A 6545-nucleotide genomic window follows, 5' to 3' on the forward strand; every position below is an offset into this window, starting at 1 on the left:
GAATGTTCATTCTATCTATTCACGCCTGAATATTTCTGCATAGGCAACCCATTTTACGTTTCGTGAACAGCTTGAATTAATTTTTATTTTTAAATAATAAACGCATAGACAGCAATAATCAAAACCGAAATTACGACAAATTATTTCTGTCGGCCAAATATTTATTTTCAATTTTCGTTTGCTTTAAAATGTTTTGGAATTGTGAAAAAACGGATATGCTATTAATATTGGGAAAGTGTGACAAAAATGTTGATGCTGCTGTTCGTCTTTACGCCAATAGAAGAACCCCCTCAAATCAAGCGGTTAGAGAACTTTTTATTTAAATTATTTTTTTCAATTTTTCTTGACATCTTTGTCATTTTTTTTTTCTCAGTGATTGCTATGATGGCTTATAAAAAAATTAAATTAGACGAAGTTAGTTTACTCAAAAACACGTTTTACATGGTAATTTCTTGTAGAGAAATAATAAGGATTTTGGAATTAAATTTCGCTCCTTTGGCTCTCGACCATTAAAAAAATCATCACAATTGAGTTAGGGTGGGTGGGCGGGGCTTATATTTTACGTTAATCAAATATACGTAGTCGGTAATTGATGGTAATGAATAATGTGATGTCATATATCGATAAAATAATCATTGTTTATTACTGCAAAAGCTCTGTAATATTCAAAACTCGTGAAATTTCAAATCGCAAAACGGCACAATCTAAAAATTGAAACGTTGGAGAGTTGAAAAATCGAAAAACTGGAAAATTTTAAAATGAAAACGCGAAGAGATATCGCAGAATTGTAGAAAAGAAAAACAAAAAATTAAAAATTGCAAATAGAAAAACTGAAGAAATGAAAAATTGAAAAAAAGTGAAATTGAAAAAACAAAAAATTTCAAATGAAATAATTTTTGTAGAGAAATAAAATGTGCAATTACGCTCCACTTCCCGGTCTAACAACGAATGAAAAATTAATCACAATTGAGATCGGGGGTTGGGTGGGGTTTAATCTTTGTTTTTTTTTTTTAATATATAGTTTTCTTTCAAGAACAGGATAGTTAATATACATATTTTCAGTTTCTTGTTATCTAAAAAGACTTTGTATATTAAGAAAAAATGGACAAAATATATGCCCCGCCCACCCACCCCTTCTCAATTGTGATGAATTTTTTATACATCATGAGATAAATGGTGGAGCTTATTTGCAAAATTCTCATTTCTCTCAACAAATTACAATATAAAATAGTTATGTTTTTAAAAGGGCAAAATTTTCTTGAGAAATTTTGACGGTACAATTAAACTCCGCCTCTCGATCTGATTGGCAATGAAAAACTGACAACTGAGATCTTTGTTTTTTTTTTCTTTATGTACATAGTTTTCTTTCAACAATTTTTTGGCACAAAGAACAAAAGATGTTATAATAGGAGTAAAAAATATAGTGTTAATACATTATTCAATGATTTTGGACTGTACGATGTAAGGATTTTTGCAAAATCGGTATTTCCTTATACAAATTTTCCTTTTTTAAACATGTTTTAAGTTTTTTGTTGTGAAAAGAAGTCTACACATATTAAAACAACAAAGGCAAAATGTAAGCCCGCCCACCCGCCCTATCGCTATTCTGATGATTTTTTTATTCGCCGAGAACCAAGAGGGCGGAGCTTAACTGCAAAATGCTTATTTCTCTACAAGGAATTAAAAATATGTTTTTGAATATCGAGTTATTCAAAGAATACTAGGTATATTAAGACAAAGAAACCCCAAAATATAAACAAATATTTTTCCGATTTCAATTTTTGAAATTTCAATTTATACATTTTGCAATTTTTCAAATTGAGTTTCTCAAGTTTTCAATTTTTTATTTTTCCATTTGCAATTTTTCGTTTCAGTTTTTTATTTTCTTTATTTTTACAAGTTTTCAATTTGTCGATGCTCCGATTTTATAACTTTTTATTTTTTCAATTCCACATTTTTTCAATTTTTCGTTTCGTCAATTTTTCCATATGCAATTTTTCAATTTTTTGTCTTGTTTTCTACAATTCTGCGATATCTTTTCGGGTTTTCATTTTTGAATTTTCCATTTTTCCGATTTCTCTAGAAAATTCTACCCTTTGATAGACAATGTTCAAATGGTAACTTCTTGTATAGAAATGAGGATTTAGCAATAAAGCTCACAATGAATATACAATTAATGACAATTGAGAAGGGGTGAGTGGGCGGGATCATATATTTTGTCCAGTTTTTCTTAATATACGAAGTCTTTTTCCCCAACAAGAAACTGAAAACACGTTAACTATCTTGTTGTTGAAAGAAAACTCTATATATTAAAAAAAAACAAAGATTAAACCCCACCCGCCCGCCCCAATCTCAATTGTGATGAATTTTTTCTAAGAAACTTAAAAGACGTTTAAAATGGTAAGTTTTTGTAAGGAAATATGGATTTTACAATTAAGCTCCGCCCCTGGGTCTGCGGATTAATGAAACTTCATTATTATTTAGATCAGGGCATGTATGGGTGGGGCTTAATCTTTGGATTTAATTTTTTTTTAATAGTTTACTCAAAAACATGTCTTACATGGTAATTTCTTGTAGAGAACTAATAAGGGTTTTGCAATTAAATTTCGCTCCCTTGGCTCTCGACCATTAAAAAAAATCATCACAATTGAGATAGGGCGGGTGGGCGGGGCTTATATTTTACGTTAATTGTAATATACGTAGTCGGTAATTGATGGTAATGGACAATGTGATGTCATATATCGATAAAATAGATTACTGTTTATTACTGCAAAAGCTCTGTAATATTCAAAACTCGTGAAATTTCAAATCGCAAAACGGCACAATCTAAAAATTGAAACGTTGGAGAGTTGAAAAATCGAAAAAGTGGAAAATTTTAAAATGAAAACGCGAATAGATATCGCAGAATTGTAGAAAAGAAAAACAAAAAATTAAAAATTGCAAATAGAAAAACTGAAGAAATGAAAAATTGAAAAAAAGTGAAATTGAAAAAACAAAGAATTTCAAATGAAATAATTTTTGTAGAGAAATAAAATGTGCAATTACGCTCCACTTCCCGGTCTAACAACGAATGAAAAATTAATCACAATTGAGATCGGGGGGTGGGTGGGGTTTAATCTTTGTTTTTTTTTTTAATATATAGTTTTCTTTCAAGAACAGGATAGTTAATATACATATTTTCAGTTTCTTGTTATCTAAAAAGACTTTGTATATTAAGAAAAAATGGACAAAATATATGCCCCGCCCACCCACCCCTTCTCAATTGTGATGAATTTTTTATACATCATGAGATAAATGGTGGAGCTTATTTGCAAAATTCTCATTTCTCTCAACAAATTACAATATAAAATAGTTATGTTTTTAAAAGGGCAAAATTTTTTTGAGAAATTTTGACGGTACAATTAAACTCCGCCTCTCGATCTGATTGGCAATGAAAAACTGACAACTGAGATCTTTGTTTTTTTTTCTTTATGTACATAGTTTTCTTTCAACAATTTTTTGGCACAAAGAACAAAAGATGTTATAATAGGAGTAAAAAATATAGTGTTAATACATTATTCAATGATTTTGGACTGTACGACGTAAGGATTTTTGCAAAATCGGTATTTCCTTATACAAATTTTCCTTTTTTAAACATGTTTTAAGTTTTTTGTTGTGAAAAGAAGTCTACACATATTAAAACAACAAAGGCAAAATGTAAGCCCGCCCACCCGCCCTATCGCTATTCTGATGATTTTTTTTATTCGCCGAGAACCAAGAGGGCGGAGCTTAACTGCAAAATGCTTATTTCTCTACAAGGAATTAAAAATATGTTTTTGAATATCGAGTTATTCAAAGAATACTAAGTATATTAAGACAAAGAAACCCCAAAATATAAACAAATATTTTTCCGATTTCAATTTTTGAAATTTCAATTTATACATTTTGCAATTTTTCAAATTGAGTTTCTCAAGTTTTCAATTTTTTATTTTTCCATTTGCAATTTTTCGTTTCAGTTTTTTATTTTCTTTATTTTTACAAGTTTTCAATTTGTCGATGCTCCGATTTTATAACTTTTTATTTTTTCAATTCCACATTTTTTCAATTTTTCGTTTCGTCAATTTTTCCATATGCAATTTTTCAATTTTTTGTCTTGTTTTCTACAATTCTGCGATATCTTTTCGGGTTTTCATTTTTGAATTTTCCATTTTTCCGATTTCTCTAGAAAATTCTACCCTTTGATAGACAATGTTCAAATGGTAACTTCTTGTAGAGAAATGAGGATTTTGCAATAAAGCTCACAATGAATATACAATTAATGACAATTGAGAAGGGGTGGGTGGGCGGGATCATATATTTTGTCCAGTTTTTCTTAATATACGAAGTCTTTTTCCCCAACAAGAAACTGAAAACACGTTAACTATCTTGTTGTTGAAAGAAAACTCTATATATTAAAAAAAAACAAAGATTAAACCCCACCCGCCCGCCCCAATCTCAATTGTGATGAATTTTTTCTAAGAAACTTAAAAGACGTTTAAAATGGTAAGTTTTTGTAAGGAAATATGGATTTTACAATTAAGCTCCGCCCCTGGGTCTGCGGACTAATGAAACTTCATTATTATTTAGATCAGGGCATGTATGGGTGGGGCTTAATCTTTGGATTTAATTTTTTTTTAATAGTTTACTCAAAAACATGTCTTACATGGTAATTTCTTGTAGAGAACTAATAAGGGTTTTGCAATTAAATTTCGCTCCCTTGGCTTTCGACCATTAAAAAAAATCATCACAATTGAGATAGGGCGGGTGGGCGGGGCTTATATTTTACGTTAATTGTAATATACGTAGTCGGTAATTGATGGTAATGGACAATGTGATGTCATATATCGATAAAATAGATTACTGTTTATTACTGCAAAAGCTCTGTAATATTCAAAACTCGTGAAATTTCAAATCGCAAAACGGCACAATCTAAAAATTGAAACGTTGGATAGTTGAAAAATCGAAAAAGTGGAAAATTTTAAAATGAAAACGCGAATAGATATCGCAGAATTGTAGAAAAGAAAAACAAAAAATTAAAAATTGCAAATAGAAAAACTGAAGAAATGAAAAATTGAAAAAAAGTGAAATTGAAAAAACAAAAAATTTCAAATGAAATAATTTTTGTAGAGAAATAAAATGTGCAATTACGCTCCACTTCCCGGTCTAACAACGAATGAAAAATTAATCACAATTGAGATCGGGGGGTGGGTGGGGTTTAATCTTTGTTTTTTTTTTAATATATAGTTTTCTTTCAAGAACAGGATAGTTAATATACATATTTTCAGTTTCTTGTTATCTAAAAAGACTTTGTATATTAAGAAAAAATGGACAAAATATATGCCCCGCCCACCCACCCCTTCTCAATTGTGATGAATTTTTTATACATCATGAGATAAATGGTGGAGCTTATTTGCAAAATTCTCATTTCTCTCAACAAATTACAATATAAAATAGTTATGTTTTTAAAAGGGCAAAATTTTCTTGAGAAATTTTGACGGTACAATTAAACTCCGCCTCTCGATCTGATTGGCAATGAAAAACTGACAACTGAGATCTTTGTTTTTTTTTCTTTATGTACATAGTTTTCTTTCAACAATTTTTTGGCACAAAGAACAAAAGATGTTATAATAGGAGTAAAAAATATAGTGTTAATACATTATTCAATGATTTTGGACTGTACGATGTAAGGATTTTTGCAAAATCGGTATTTCCTTATACAAATTTTCCTTTTTTAAACATGTTTTAAGTTTTTTGTTGTGAAAAGAAGTCTACACATATTAAAACAACAAAGGCAAAATGTAAGCCCGCCCACCCGCCCTATCGCTATTCTGATGATTTTTTTATTCGCCGAGAACCAAGAGGGCGGAGCTTAACTGCAAAATGCTTATTTCTCTACAAGGAATTAAAAATATGTTTTTGAATATCGAGTTATTCAAAGAATACTAGGTATATTAAGACAAAGAAACCCCAAAATATAAACAAATATTTTTCCGATTTCAATTTTTGAAATTTCAATTTATACATTTTGCAATTTTTCAAATTGAGTTTCTCAAGTTTTCAATTTTTTATTTTTCCATTTGCAATTTTTCGTTTCAGTTTTTTATTTTCTTTATTTTTACAAGTTTTCAATTTGTCGATGCTCCAATTTTATAACTTTTTATTTTTTCAATTCCACATTTTTTCAATTTTTCGTTTCGTCAATTTTTCCATATGCAATTTTTCAATTTTTTGTCTTGTTTTCTACAATTCTGCGATATCTTTTCGGGTTTTCATTTTTGAATTTTCCATTTTTCCGATTTCTCTAGAAAATTCTACCCTTTGATAGACAATGTTCAAATGGTAACTTCTTGTAGAGAAATGAGGATTTTGCAATAAAGCTCACAATGAATATACAATTAATGACAATTGAGAAGGGGTGGGTGGGCGGGATCATATATTTTGTCCAGTTTTTCTTAATATACGAAGTCTTTTTCCCCAACAAGAAACTGAAAACACGTTAACTATCTTGTTGTTGAAAGAAAACTCTA

This window comes from Zophobas morio, unplaced genomic scaffold (assembly GCF_036711695.1).
Source record: "Zophobas morio isolate AGI-343-1 ecotype UQ-CSIRO unplaced genomic scaffold, CSIRO_AGI_Zmor_V1 ptg000057l, whole genome shotgun sequence".
Taxonomy (NCBI): domain Eukaryota; kingdom Metazoa; phylum Arthropoda; class Insecta; order Coleoptera; family Tenebrionidae; genus Zophobas; species Zophobas morio.